Source organism: Eurosta solidaginis, chromosome 1, assembly GCF_040869045.1.
Source record: "Eurosta solidaginis isolate ZX-2024a chromosome 1, ASM4086904v1, whole genome shotgun sequence".
NCBI lineage: Eukaryota > Metazoa > Arthropoda > Insecta > Diptera > Tephritidae > Eurosta > Eurosta solidaginis.
Window position 1 is genome coordinate 89,352,039 of NC_090319.1, and position 16,761 is coordinate 89,368,799.

Here is a 16,761-nt window from a genome sequence, read left to right on the forward strand (position 1 = left end):
TATGGAAGTACCATCAGTCAACGAGTTTCAACATCATTGTAATATATCCATCGAATCCTCCCTCCCTAACGCTGGTACAGCAACGTGTATGTATTTATATGTATATGAAAAATTATTACTTACATACGTGCATTTCAAAATTACAATATTTTCATAAATTTTTACAAAATTTTTATACGGCAAATTTGTCATACATATTTTGTAAATTTCAAAGCATTCATTCACCCCTATTCTGCATTACAATTCCGTTTCAGTTCTCCGCTCCGCTCGAACTGAAAGTTGGTATCCTGAGTTCCGCTCGAATTGAAAGAAAGAGGAAGAATGAACGAATTTTCGAAATCAGCTGTTTGTGAGAAATTGATGAAATTAGAACACAACAAAATAAAGAAATATTTGTTAAAAATTTATAAATTAGTGAATATTTCGTTATTTAACATTTATTTAACATAAATAAATTATGAAAAACATTAGCCGTTGGAGTTTTAATTGAAGAGGAGGAAAATGCGTCCCACAATGTAGACGTGAGAGTGGAAAGACGGAGATTCAAGGACATCAGTGATCCATTCAGGATGAGCGATGAATTGTAATTTGGTGCTGAAAGTGCTAAACCTTCATACATGTTATATGTTTTTAGATTCAAAAACAATTTTAGGTTGAATAAAGACGCATTTAAGTACGTCTTGGATATATTTGATGCAGAAGTTCCGAGAAATACGTTGACTTCCTTAACAGCAATTAACCGCGTAATGGCTGCTTTGAGGTTTTTTGCTGAAGGCAGCTACCAGCATGGTGTTGGTACAGATTACAATGTGGCGATGGGTCAGTCAACCGTTTCCAAGTCACTATCCTATTTTCTAAATGTAATGGAGCGACGGCTTTGTCCAGAGTGGATAAAATTTCAAAACAGTGAGCAGGAAAAACTGGAAGCGAAGCAAGATTTTTATACTAAGGCTGCCTTTCCAGGTGTAGTAATGTGCGTAGATGGAACACATATTCAAATAACGAAGCCACATCAAGAAGATTTCCTTTACTATAACAGAAAAGGATTTTATAGCATCAATGCTATGGTGGTAAGGATAATATTTGAATGATGTTGGAAACTAAATAGAACAAAATATTAAACATTTATTTTTCTAGGTTTGCGATCATAGGATGCGAATAAGAAGCATTGATGCTAGATATCCTGGTAGCAATCAGGACTCGCATGTATGGAGATTAAGTAAGCTGAATAATTATATGGAACGTAGATATGAAGAAGGTGAAAGAAACACCTGGCTATTAGGTATTTACTTATACACCGTTTGAAAATAACTTAATCTTAATAATCTTATTCTTTACAGGGGATGCTGGGTATCCGTTGCAGCCGTGGCTAATGACTCCGTATAGGTCAGTTCACGAGGGTAGTTCGCGAAGCAATTTTAATACGCGTCACTCGAAAACTAGGAATATTGTGGAGCGCGCTATTGGAGTGTTGAAAAACCGTTTCCGATGCTTATTTGGTGCGCGACAATTACATTACTCACCACTTAAAGTTAGTAAAATTATAAATGTTGCTTGCGCTCTGCACAATATATGTATACACCACAGAGTGGAAGATTTAACAAATGTTGACTTTCAAACAGAAAGCCCTCAGGAGGAGGAGGAGGAAGAAGAAAATAGCAGTGATAATGATTATACTGCTGTAGCCAATCGCATTCGCAACAACATACTCACTTCGTTTTAAAAACATATAATATTGACACTCTTCAAGCTGAGATGCGCGATTTACGCTCAAAGCTTGATGGGAGGTGTAGTTGTTGGTGGCTACCAAACTCAAATGCAGAATATGAATAACAAAGCAGATAAACAAACAATATCACTGCCTATATACTTTTGTGCAAATTTTAAATTCAATTACTTTTTACAGATTTTCAGACAAGTATACTGCAGTTTCAATTAATTCTTCCAATAAATTGTTAAATATTTCTTTAGCGACTATTCACATGTAAACCAGTTCCTTTTTACAAAATTTTTTGTTTCCCTTTTTTCCTCAACACTTCAGCTTCAAACATAAATTCAGACATTCAAATAAGTACTTCATTAATTTCATAGTTTGAACTAAATAATTTTTTGAAGTGAAAAAAAATTCAGATTCAGAATCCGATTCCGATAATTCAGCCTCAAGCTACGAAAGTTTAGCTTCATCTTCGACCGAACAAGTCACAAACCAGGAAAATAGATTTTCTTTGTCAACAGATTTTCTAGGCTTCGAAGATTCTTCCAGTAAAAATTTAACTTCTAATTTAGCTTCAAATCTTAACGATTCAAATAGTGCAAAACTAATTTTAACTTCTTTTACTTTAAAATCAGATCTTAACGATCCAAATAGTACAAACGTGGCCTCACCTTCTGCTAATTTAGCTCCAGGTCTTAACGATCAAATCATGGCAACACCTGAGGAAAAGAGAACTTTCATTAACACATGTGCTAATTCTATTAGAGAAAACTATAGTGGTGATCCTCTAGCACTTGATTCTTTTATAGACAAAATTGAATTACTTGAACAGTTCGCTACTGCAGATTTAACTGGTACTTTTATAGCGTTCTTAAAATCAAAAGCCCACGAAGCGATACCATGACAACTAATTTCAGTCAACGAAATTAAAACAGCTCTACGTATTGGATCAAACCTGACAATTCGAAAGTTGTAGCAGGGAGAATTGCAGTGTTGCACGTTAGCAATAACAATTACACAGATTTTGCCAAAAAAGTTGAAGATTTAGCTGACTCACTTGAGCGGTCTCTTATTATTGAAGGGATTAATCAAGCGAAAGCTCATGAAATGGCAATCGAACAAACTGTTAACGTGTGTCGTTTAAATGCAAAATCCAATTTAGTAAACACTATTTTAGCCTCAACGGCATTTACAGATCCGAAAGACGTGGTAGCAAAATTAATTGTAGTACAAAACAACGAAGTAACAGAGCGTCAGGTTTTAGCTTTTCGATCACGTGGTAACAATACATTCAGAAATTCACGTGGGAATTATCGAGGTTTTTACCCAAATCGCAGCTATACTGGTTATAGAAATAATAGCTCATTTTCATACAACGGCAACCGTAACGGCAGCAATAATCAAAGATATAGGAATTATAATGAGAATAGATACCAAAATAGCAGCAATAATAATACGCGTTCAAATACAAATCTTAAGTCAAGAGTAATAACAATAGAGGTAATAATTCTAGATCGTCAAGCGATAGAGGTAGAAACGCAAACGTAAGCGCTTTAAACGCGAGCGCCCCTCAGGAGCGAACACTGAGGGAGGACGAACTAAGCGGGTAAGCGAATTTCCTTCACCAGTAGGCATATACTGTTTAAATTTAAATTATTCAGATTTCATAGAATTACAACTTAACGGGTCACAAAAATTTTGTTCATTCTTAGTAGACACTCAAGCAGACATTTCTTTAATAAAAATATCATGTCTAGACAATAATATTTCATTAAATACAAACGACATTATCAACATTACCGGTGTAACTTTAAATTCAGTTTCGACTTTAGGTATAATTACCGTAAATTTAAATTTTTCAAACTTTTCTCTTAAACATACTTTACATGTTGTAAATGAAGACTTTAATATTCCATCCGATGGCACATTGGGTAAAGATTTTCTGAAAATTAACAAATGCATTATTAATTATGAAAGAAACAGAATTTCCTTTTGGGTAGGTAATGAAAAAGTCGCGATACCAATCCTACATGGAACAGAAAACGACAGTTGTATCATTCCTCCCAGATGTGAAATATTCAGACTTTTTGATTTAGGAGATTCACCCGAGCCACTTTTCGTGGACTCGCAGGAAATTGAAAAAGGTGTTTTCACAGCGAGGTGCATTGTTAATTCCAGTAACCCTATAATTAAAGTCATAAACACCACGGATGATGTCAAGTATGTGAAAAGAAAAAGTATTAGGACAGAAAAACTTTCAAACTACAATGTTTATACAATTAACAAGACAGAAACAGAAGAGAAACGAACGAAAAAACTGATTTCAATTTTAAAACATCAAATACCTCAACATGCTCATAGTAAATTAACTGACCTTTGCATAGATTATGCCGACATTTTCGTTCTTGACACGGACAGAATGACTTTAAACAACTTCTACGAGCAAAAATTAAGATTTACAGACAACGAGCCGGTATATGTTAAAAACTATCGATTGCCATACTCTCAACGCGAAGAAATAAATCGCCAAGTAAATAAACTGTTAGACAACTGTTTCATTGAACCCAGTTATTCCAATTACAACAGTCCTTTGATTGTAGTCCCAAAGAAAGATACCAATGGTCAAAAAGCTTATCGTATGTGCGCAGATTTGCGCGAAGTAAACAAAAAACTTCTTGCTGATAAATTTCCACTAGCCAGAGTTGACGATATTTTAGACAATCTCGGTAGAGCAAAGTATTTTTCCACATTAGATCTTTTTTCAGGATTTCATCAAATCCCCTTGCATCCTTTTCTATTTGGTAAAGCGTTGGAGGTAACCTTTTTAAATAAAGTGTATGCTAAACACATACCTCCATTAGAAGTCGAAGAATTGGAGTATGCCTTTGGCCTGGTTAGGTCTAAACGGTCTCCGGGTTTAGATGAGATAAACGGAGAAATGTGCAAGTGTTTGTGGAAGTTACTCCCGGAATACTGGGAAGCCGTTTACGACAAATGCATAGGGGAGGGTTACTTTCCACGTGAGTGGAAAGCGGCTAGGGTTGCCGTTCTCCTGAAGTCGCCAGATATCCTCGGACTTACCGAGGTATCAGCCTTCTTCCAGTGCTTGGCAAAGTGCTGGAGAGGGCTATGGTTGAGCGGCTTCAGGAGCCAATAGGGGGTAACCAGTCGGATAGACAGTTTGGGTTCCGGAAAGGACCCAGCATTGAAGACGCCTGGATGCATGTCCAAGATTGTGCTGAGAGAAGCTCCAATAAATATGTTTTTGGTATATTTATTGATTTCAGGGGGGCGTTTGACTTCCTGCGCTGGGACAGGGTTATCGAACGGTTAGTGGAGCTCGGCTGCCCAGAAATCGCTTTGTGGCAGAGCTATTTCTCGGGCAGACGAGCTTCTATCGTTGGTACCTGTGAAAGTGTGGAAAGGGAGGTGGCTCGAGGGTATCCCCAGGGATCCATCTGTGGTCCATATATATGGAACATGATGATGGACTCCCTGTTAAGGCAACTCGAGCATCTTTTCAAATTCTGCGCATATGCGGATGACCCCCTCTTATTAGTAGAGGGGGATTCTCGCGCCAGCGAGTCCCTATGTGAAATAGTGGCTGGCTGGGGCGCCCACGTTGGAGTAGAGATTTCGGTGGACAAAACCGTGACAATGCTGCAGAAAAGCAGATTGTCACGGAATCGCCCACCGACTGTCCGCATCGGTGGGGTCAGCTTCAGGTATGCCACTCAAGTCAAGTACCTGGGGCTGACAATGGGTGAGCGAATGAACTTCCTACCACACTTGGATGCTGTCAGGAATAAGATGCAAAATGTTTCGAGGCAGTTACGACGTATCATTCGGAGTGACTGGGCCTGGGTTGATTTGTGTGTGTGTCCGTGGGTGTGTGGGGGGTTCTAACCCCACCTCATACTAGGCGGCCGGTCCGGAGTAGGTGGATACTCAACCGGAAGTGGCTTCGGCTGCGAAAGTCATCCCAAGACTTTAAAGTGGTACCACGGTGAACAGATAGCCCGCGGAGCTCGCTCCGTTTCTGTTCGTTGTGGTAGGCCCCTTTTGGGAGCATCGTGGTGGCTGTGGTTGATATCCAAATGCGGTAAGATTTGGTTAGCTCGAATGTGGAGTTACATTGCAACCGGGTGCCATGACCCATATAATGGAAGAGGTGTTAGATAGGCCTCCAACCCCACCAAAGTGATGATGTGTCCACTCACATTATCAATTGGTACCAAGGTAAGCGAGCCTTGGGGGCTGGTCAAACCTGCTTTGACTCGTGTACTAGGTACATGCGTGAGGTTAGGTCTTCTAAGACAGGTACTCACGTAAAACTTACATTAGCTGTACCCTAATTGCAAAATCAGCTTAGAAGAAATAGGTATTGGTATGATCAGCCAGTTTCCTTTAGATACTATGCACTTGGTGGACCTTGGTGTCACAAAGAAAATTATTTCATATCTTCTTACATCTAAAACAAATCGGAAGATAAGCCCGCAAGCAAAAAAAAAACAAATGTCTTCCTTACTGACTTCATTCATACCTTATATATGTAGGGAGTTCGCAAGGAAACCTCGATCATATGAAGAGTTTAAAATATGGAAATCAGTAGAATTCCGCCAGTTCCTGTTGTACACAGGTCCATTATCAATTAAGAATTTCGTATGTTATGAATTCTTGAAACATTTTCTTCTGTTACATTGCTCATATCTTATGCTAATGTGTGTGAAGACCCCAAAAATTACAGGCTTTCAGGGCCTCCACAAATTTGGATTTTGTATAAACTGAATTATAATACCCTATATCAATGAATTTACTTATACATACATGTATATACACTTCCAGTTATAAACTGAAATTGTAATAATTTATATATAATGAACTTACCTATAGTTATATATATATTTTTTTTTTTCAATTATAAAATGAATTATAAAAATTTATACATATTAAATGAAATTACTTATGTACATACATTTGGAATTAAATATATTATCATACAAACATTTTAAAACATATTGCTACGAATATTAACAAAACTAAGGAGTGCTGCCAGCTCTAAGCCGATGCTAAGCAGTGACGTGAATGCACATCAATAATTCAATGATCATGTATCTACATAAACGAAACAATAACTGCGTCTACATATACTTATGTACCATGTACGTGTATGAGCAGCAGAGAGTCAATGCACAAATACATGCATATATCTGAGATACTCCTATAAGTATGCAGTGAGAAAAACTATAAAATTGTGCAATTGTAGTTACAGCTGAGAAGTTTGAGAGCTACTGGACTAGTCGATTCTGGAAGCGTCTAGAAGATGCGAACGAGGAAACCAAAGAGTATAAAAGGCGACAGATGTAGAGGCGCTGTTATTCAGTTTGATTTGAGTTGTCAAGCAGTTACGACTAAGACGATATCTAGCGAGCAATAGCAGTATTATTTTGAATAGTGGAGTTTCATTTGAGCTATCAGTTTGGTTATTAGATATTTGTTGCACAGTTTGAGTGCAGTTTAGCGATAAGCGGATAAGAGGATTTGCAGCAAATTCGTTACAATATATAATGATAATACATATTAAATTATACATAGGAGATGCAAACTTTTATCGCAGAGTGTAAGAACCCACATAATACATACTTACGTATAAGCGAACAAGTAGAAATGGAATTATCAAACGCGTACAAATATACATTTAGGATGCGTAGCTTAGTTTTAAGAACTTTTATTGTAAATCAACGGAAGCCGACTCAAAAATGGTATAAAAGGAGGGGCAAATTCATAAGCAAGGCACTCTTGGCTTAGAAGTCGTAGAGTGAACTATATAGTGGGCTGTGTTAAACATCCACTACGGAGCAGCTGGTGGTGTTAAACGCTCGACGACTACGTATTTTACTAGGGATCCGGTGAGTTGTGTAAAACGCTCACCGATTACGTATTTTACTAGGGATCCGGTGAGTTGTGTTGAATGCTCACCGATTACGTATTTTACTAGGGATCCGGTGAGTTGTGTGAAACGCTCACCGATTACGTATATTCACTAGGCATACTACCGAGGTGTGTAAAACACTCGGTGATTAACCATATTATTATCGCATACATATATGTATATAGATTTTATTATTGATTGAAATAAATCATAATTTTATAACGTTAACTAACATCTTTTATTGTATAGGCGAACCCATTCACTGAGTTATACCCCAGCTATAAACCCGACTAACGGGGTTCGTTACAATTGGCGCCCGAGCAGGGACCCTTATACATATAAGGGACATATATTTTATTTCACCGGAACATATAACAAGACAACATGATCAAGGTAAATTGGATTTATTACCTAAAGAGGGAAGATCTTTTGACATACGCGGCCGAGTTTGGATTCAACAACAGCGGAACCGTCGATGAGTTGAGGAAGGAGTTCGCCCAATTTGTTAACCAAAATCCGAGCTACGAAACACGTTTCGCAGAGTTGGAAACAAAGCATTCCAAAACAACATTAACCACCAATCAACAAGGTCAAAGCAACAGTGGAACCGCTTCCGGAAGTCGACCAGCGACCCCGGTCAACAACATTGAAAGCGTAAGCATACCTACGATACCTAATATGTCATATCAAATTGCAGGGCAACTGACCCAACCTCCGTCTACCGTCTGCGTAACGACCGAGCACGAAAATGGGGAATTAAGTACGATGTCAAAGGTGACCCACTGAGTTTCGTCGAGAGAGTAGAAGAGCTGGCGGAGGGATATGAAATGGACCTTAATTTACTCCCGCGAGCGCTACCAGAATTATTCATACTTCGAAAAGCTGGAAGACGAGATACGTCAGCGAACACAACGACCACGAGAGTCGTTCAAGGATTACGTTTTGGAACTACAGAACCTCATGAGACACGCGAACCTCACCGAGGAACAAAGACTGCAAAGAATATACCGAAACTGCCGCAGTGAGTATCAATTATATATAAAACGAACTGAATTTCAGACGCTCAAAGGCTTGGTGAGTCTGGCAGAGGACTTCGAAAATATCACGAATGGCAGCGAAATACTCGTTCTTCCAGCGCTAATAGAAGAAGTTGTCATCGGCATGGACATACTTGCCAGGCAAACACATCATTAAGTTTCGGCGGCCACACGATAACGCTACAAGCAGAAGAGGCAATCAAAGACATGGTTATGTGCAGGACAATAACTGAGGCAGGCGAGCCCGATGTAAACGATACGGAAGGACTAACTACGGACCAACAAAGCCCGTTTGAAAACACTACAAGGGTTAAGGATTTCCTAGACGAACAGATTCTTAGCTTCGAATATATGACTGGTACCTCAAATATCACGGCGCATAAAATAATCATCCGTGATGATCGGCCGCTAAAACAAAGATACTTTCCACGGAATCCGAAGAAGCAGGAAACCATTAATATGGAGATAAACGAGCTATTGGAGAAGGGGTACATCGACCCCTCGCGAAGCCCACAAAGTGCACTGATCGTACTCGTAAAGAAGAATGGTAAGTGGAGGTTATGTATAAACTATCGCCAGCTCAACACACGCTCAGTCCCCGATGCATACCCACTACCGCGGATCCAACACATACTAGACCGGCTAAGAAACGCGAAGTACATAAGTAGCATGGATCTGAAAAACGGCTACTGGCAGATCCCTATGGAGGAAGGAAGTAAGCAATATACGGCGTTTACTGTACGTGAACGCGGGCTGTTTCAATGGCACGTGATGCCATTTGGTCTTCATTCGGACGCATTCGCATACCTAGATGACATCATAATTACAAGTTCAACGCAAGAGGAGCATATTAAACATCTAACGGAAGTGTTTAAACGCCTACGAAAAGCAAATTTAAGAATCAACGCCGAAAAGTGCGAATTTTTCAAGAAGCAACTGAAGTATCTGGGACATGTCGTAAGCGAAAAGGGTATACACATGGACCCAGATAAAGTAGCAGCGATTAAGGAATTGCAAGCACCAACAAACGTGAGAGAATTAAGACGATTTTTAGGTATAGCATCTTGGTACCGGCGATTCGTACCAGAGTTTTAAAAAATAGCGCATCCGCTGACAACCATGTTAAAGAAGGGTAACAGATGGAAATGGACCGAAACACAAGAAACAGCATTTCAGGCACTGAAGAATACACTCACCGAAGCACCAGTACTGGCGTGTCCAGATTTTACACGAAGATTCACATTACAAACAGACGCGAGCGATTTTGGACTAGGAGCAGTCCTCACACAGGAGCTAGACGACGGAGAGCGGGTAATCGCGTACTCTAGCCGCCGCCTCAACAAAGCAGAAATTAATTATTCACCTACGGAGAAAGAGTGTTTAGCCATTGTATGGGCTATACGCAAAATGCGACCATATCTGGAATGCTACGAATTCACGGTAATCACGGACCACTTATCATTGAAATGGTTGAACGCCATCGAAAGTCCTTCGGGACGTATTGCGAGATGGCCGTTGGAGTTACAATAATACTCGTTCGATGTACAGTACAGGAAAGGTAAGCTGAACGTAGTAGCGGATGCACTGTCACGACAGCCGCAAGACGCACAACTCAACAGACTTGAACACGAAAACGAAATATCGTGTAAATGGCTTGAAAAAAGGAAGGAGGAAGTTAAACGAAACCCGAAGAAGTTTCCAGACTACATAATTGAAAACGGTGAGTTATATCGGCACATAGCAGTTCAGATCGACGATCAAGACGCGATCCCGTGGAAACTATGTGTAGCGAAATCACAACGCGGTAAAGTATTACAGGAAGTGCACGACAGTCCAAGCGCCGGACACATGGATATCCGGAAGACAATAGCTCGAGCAGCCACAAGGTACTACTGGACGGGAATGTTTCGCGGCATAAAGCGGTATGTAGAACAATGCCCAACCTGTCAAATGTACAAGCCTAATCAACAGCAAGCAGCGGGGAAAATGTTAACCCAAATTCCAGAAGAACCGTGGGCAACGGTGAGCGCAGCTTTCGTTGGACCATTACCACGTTCAAAGCACGGCAACACCATGGTTCTAGTATTTCTAGATCGCTTCACCAAGTGGGTAGAGATCGTACCATTATGTAAGGAAACAGCGGATAGCCTCATCAAAGCATTTAGAGAGCGTATATTATCACGATTTGGAGTTCCGAAGGTCATTATTACAGACAACGGCACCCAGTTCACGAGCAGACAATTCAAGAGACTCCTTCAGGACTATGGAGTAAAGCACCAATTAACAGCACCCTATACACCACAAGAGAACCCAACGGAGAGGGCAAACCGAAACATCAAACGGATGTTGGCACAATTCACGGGAAAAGAACAACGAAACTGGGACGAGTTATTACCAGAGATAATGTTGGCACTAAATTCGAGTGTTTGCGAGGCAACAGGGTACAGCCCGGCATTATTGGTACAAGGACGAGAGCCACGGATCCCTAACGCCCTATACGACGAGCGAACATTTGGCACAGGCGAGGCCACAACAACGGCAAATGAAAAAGTAGCGAAAATGAAGGAGCTATTTCAAATGGTACGGAGAAACCAGCAACGTGCGTCGGCAGAACAGGCACGGCATTATAATTTGCGGAGAAGGAAGTGGAATCCGGCGATAGGAGACAGAGTTTTAGTAAAGAAACACCATCTGTCAAAGGCAACCGACAACTTTGCGGCCAAACTAGCACCAAAATTCAGCGGGCCCCATAGAATCACGAATTTTATTTCGCCAGTCATCGTCTAACTGGACAAAACGTGTCAAGGCAAGAAGAGAACAGCGCATCTAAGCGAGATTAAACCATTTTACGAAAACAAGTTAATCAACGGGAGAAGCGAAAGCGCAACAAAACCTTCCACCGATGCCCACCTACATCTTTTCAAACACAACCGAAGAGTAAAATCGCCGAAAACTATAAAGGAAGGCGTAGCACGAAGGTAAATCCCAATATGAACAAGTTTCATAAATTTCAATCATTGCCCTAATAATTATTACAATTACATTAATTTTATTTTCTATAATATTATTATTAGTATGTATAATAATAATGCTCTAATAATCATAATAGCACTATTTATGATCATAGTAATAATCACAATAATAGTAACCATCACATTTATATTACCGGTAACAAAATTTTTCGACAACCCTAATTTGGTACACGCTAAAACAACGCTCATCTACTCCGTCTACCATAAACAGCATCCCCAAACAAATCACAGCCGACTAACAATAACAAGGAACAAAGAAATGCAATGGTACAACAACAAACAACACGTGCAAACACGAAATATAAATGCAGTGGTACAACAACAAAAACACAAGCAATACAATAAAGGGCAAATGCACGCGCATACCAATAGTAACTAACATAAATAATAGAAAATATCACAGCTACATGGTACAACAACAAACGCAAGCAATACAAGAAAGGGCAAAGACACGAGGATACCGACAGCAACTAACATAAGAATTGCGAGGTATTAAAGCTACAGTATTACAACAATAAAGGTCAACGTAACTTAAGAAGGAATAATTATTTGGTGACAGCAACAACAAGTAAGAAATTAACAAACTCACACGTACATTTATACACATAAACATACGAAATTTTGCGAAATTGAAAACCTTTGGAAGAAAATACCAACACGGTTCGGGTTACGATTAGATGGTTTTGGACAAAATTTACAGCTTTCACGCGATGACAACTGATCGTGGCAAAACAATACGATGCAAAAGGACAGTAAAACCATTCCGAGCCAAGCAGCAGCCATGGAGAGGTGTGATAAATTCGCAATTAAAAACACTAGCGAAAGTGGCTTCCGCATACGGCTACGGCGCTTAGAAAAACGGAATACGAGGATAAGAGCGACAGCGAAAGTGAGTGGGGCAGCGAATACGGACAGCTTAGAGACGCAGAAAGTGACGCCAGCACGGAAAAAACGGTGAGGAAGAAGATGCAATCACCATCGGCAGCGACAGCGAGGGCGGAGAAGTGGTGAGAGCGACGACACCCATAAGCGTCTCATCAGAAGAAGAAGAGCCCAGGCGACTCGGCTCAGTAGAGGTGAAGGAGGTGGATAATCACCGAGCGGGCAACGGCTTCATAGAATATGAAAGGAACGTGAACGTGCGCATACGCATCTACAACGATGGCGGCACCGATGAAAACCCTCCCCACAAAAATTACAAATATGCGACGCAGCCGAGGAAGAGGTGAACGAAGCTGGTGATACGCTAAGCGTTTGTGCTGACGAACAATGGCTGGAGAGCTGGATCGAAGAAGTCATTAATACCGAGCCAAAACCAATCATCTCAGAGGTGGTCGAAGAAATCGAGCAATGGCTCTGTCAAAATGACGCACCGGCCGAGCAACCCGCAGAGTGGCGCAACTACAGTGGGATAAACCCACTCCCGGAAGAAGTGGTGAAAGCAGTCGAAGAACATCGTCACACTAACCAAAGAAGGAAGTTTCTGGTAAAGTCGGCAAACAACACATTTCGAGTACGGATCAACAGAGGCGGCGAGGTAACAGTCACGAGCCGGAAGTAAGGGGGGATGTGAAGGCCCCAAAAATTACAGGCTTTCGGGGCCTCCACAAATTTGGATTTTGTATAAACTGAATTATAATACCCTATACCAATGAATTTACTTATACATACATGTACATACATTTGGAATTAAATATACTATCATACAAACATTTTAAAATATATATAATGATAATACATATTAAATTATACATAGGAGATGCAAACTTTTATCGCAGAGTGTAAGAACCCACATAATACATACTTACGTATAAGCGAACAAGAAGAAATGGAATTATCAAACGCGTACAAATATACATTTAGGATGCGTAGCTTAGTTTTAAGAACTTTTATTGTAAATCAACGGAAGCCGACTCAAAAATGGTATAGAAGGAGCGGCAAATTCATAAGCAAGACACTCTTGGCTTAGAAGTCGTAGAGTAAGCTATATAGTGGGCTGTGTTAAACATCCACTACGGAGCAGCTGGTGGTGTTAAACTTCAGCTGTTTACGATAGGTATACCGCCGAGTCGTGTAAAACGCTCGACGACTACGTATTTTACAAGGGATTCGGTGAGTTGTGTGGAACGCTCACCGATTACGTATTTTACTAGGCATACTACCGAGGCGTGTAAAACACTCGGTGATTAACCATATTATTATCGCATACATATATATATATGTATATAGATTTTATTATTGATTGAAATAAATCATCATTTTATAACGTTAGCTAATATCTTTTATTGTATAGGCGAACCCATTCGCTGAGTTATACCCCAACTATAAACCCGACTAACGGGGTTCGTTACATGTGTAAAAAACATTTTTCATCGAACTTACCTACACTCAGAAAAAACTTGAATGAAATGGCACTTAAGAAATTGTTTCCTCTTCGCATGGCCAAAACTTTTTCAAAATAAGGAAAAATTCCTCAATTTGAAGAATTTTTCCTCATTTTGAAAAAATTTGGACATGAGAATGAAGAAAAAATTTCTTAAGTGCCATTTCATTCCCATTTTTCTTCATTCGGGAGATATTTTTTTCTGAGTGTACCATACAAAAAATGCTTTCCGCCTTTGTAGTAAATTTTCCAAAATTTTATGGGCATACGAGTATGTTGTTGTAGTTGGGGAGTGTTATCGATGTGATGGTCCTTTGCCGGATACTGATCCAGTACGCTCCGGTAACACAGCACTATTAAGGTGCTAGCCCGACCATCTCGGGAACGATTTATATAGCCACATTAAACCTTCAAGCCATCCCTCCCTCCCAACCCCCAAGTTCCATGAGGAGCTTGGGGTCGCCAGAACATCGTCTGTTAGTGAAACAGGATTCGCCGCGGATAGGTGAGGTTGGCAATTGGGTTTGGAGAAGCTGCATATTACGCTGGCAACCTGAAGGGTTGCTCTACACAGCTCCTTGAATATGGTATTTTAGTTGCCTCTTACGACAGGCATACCTACCGCGGGTATATTCTGACCCCTAACCCGCTGGGGTAGGCATACGAGTATCACATAAAATGTTCACAACCTGCTGCATCTTACGGACTGTGTAATTCCTAGGAGATCTCACAGCATACAAGTTCGAAAACTTTATGAACATTTTGAAAAAAGCAGTCAAGAAACCTCAATCCATTTCTCAGCAATTGTATAGCAAACTTTACCACTCGATATATCAATTAAAAAACCCAAAACTGGGCTGTAACTCAACGCAAAAGGGGAAGTTATTGCGTACGCAATGGAGGATCTGTATATATATGCAAAATTTCCTGATAACTTTTGTGCAGTACCGCCTTTGCTCCCTATATATTACCAAAATCAATTCAAATGGAACATTTGAGGGGAAACCATATCCTAATCTACAGAATTTGTATTCGGAACCCGTCCCATCGCTGGATCTAGGAATATGTGTGGTTCATCCTTCTCAATTTGATAGTCTACAAATTTTTCAACTAGAAGACATTTATACAAAACTCATGGTTTTGCCATATGAAGAAAATTTAGTTTTGCTGCCTATACTTCATCACTGCTCTTAAAAATACAACAAATAAACATATAAAACAAACTTCTGTAAAATGGATGCACAACTTTGTGGAATGGTAGATGTCATGCAAGGTCTCAAAAACGAAATTTCGAATCTTATTTGTAAGTTACTGTAAAAATTATATTTCTCTTACGAAATGCTAATTTGCATTTTTTTCTCTTTTAAGGTAAAGTACAATCGCAAAATGATACTGTTTGCATTGGTCATTGTTTATAGTACATCCAATTAATCTAGTATACATGAATTAACTATTTATTTTGAATAATGAATTCAGTGTGCCTAAGTTATAATGCTCATCAATACAACCTTGCATCAAATAGCGCCAACAGATATATACAAATGTATTCTTATGCGGCAGTTACTCACGAACGTACGTACCAAAAACGTGTCAGCTGACACGACCTATCTTATGAGTGTGTAATGTAAACGAAAACTCACCGACGTGCAACGCCCGTGCGTGCGTAGCCCGGAACGTAGAAATCAAAACAATTTTGATTTTTTCCGTAAGAACGTGTCAACTGATCGCTCTCTCACAAGACAGAGTTGCATAGTAAACTTTTGTGCGCTAATTTTTGACCGTGTGCAGTTTTATGCAAAAACACCTACATAATTAAAGTTTGAAAAATTGTGAAAATAATTCGAAATTTTTATGTAAAAGTGCAGATTATAAATATGAAATCTATTTATATTTATTTAATATTAATTCCAGCCTTTTACAAAATCAAAAATTAAATTGGAAAAAGTTGATGTTTCCATAAGCATGAATGCAAAATGGGCAATGGCAACAGTGCTTATCTGTAAACAATTCACACACAATTATGTTATGTACAAGTTAACACGAGCTTTGTTAATTTTCACCCAACAATAGCTGACTTGACACTTGTACCGATATTTGACCAAAGTCAATAATCGTCGCATCAACAGTAATAGCCAAAATCTAGTAAACAGGAAATGATTGCAAAGCACTTTAACTATTGCGTCTGCTACATGAAATAAAAAACAATCTTAAATGAACAATTTAATATTAAGTATTTTTGTTGAATGAGCAATTTATAACTATAAAAACCAATTACTTGTAATCACTAGTTTTAAGTTTATACTGGACTTCAATAAATGCGGACATGCTGTCCCACTAAAAATATATTTTTTTTTGTTCCCTTAATCCGAAGGAACGTAACTGGCGCCCGAGCCAAAAATCGCGAAAAAAAATCCTGAAAACGAACAAGTAAGGATTCGCGTGGAAAAAAAAGAAAAAAAGTCCCATAAAAATAAGGACTTGCGGTAGTGATACTCGCGATTATAGTGACGGCCCCCCAGTAGTGCAACACGAACCGGTGGTACCACGTACCAGCCCGAGCTATAAAAAAACAAAATATTAAAAAGTGTCAGTGATAGTGATCGATTTAGTAAAAAAATAATAAATACCTCCCTAAAACAAGGGAAGCAAAAGCTGTGGAATAT

General features: G+C 39.4%; 1 protein-coding gene across 1 annotated transcript in view; it reads right to left on the bottom strand.

Moving 5' to 3' along the window:
• LOC137236457 (rho GTPase-activating protein 39-like) overlaps positions 1-16,761 on the bottom strand; it is a 334,523-nt gene that overhangs the window by 7,829 nt on the left and 309,933 nt on the right. The window lies entirely within an intron of this gene.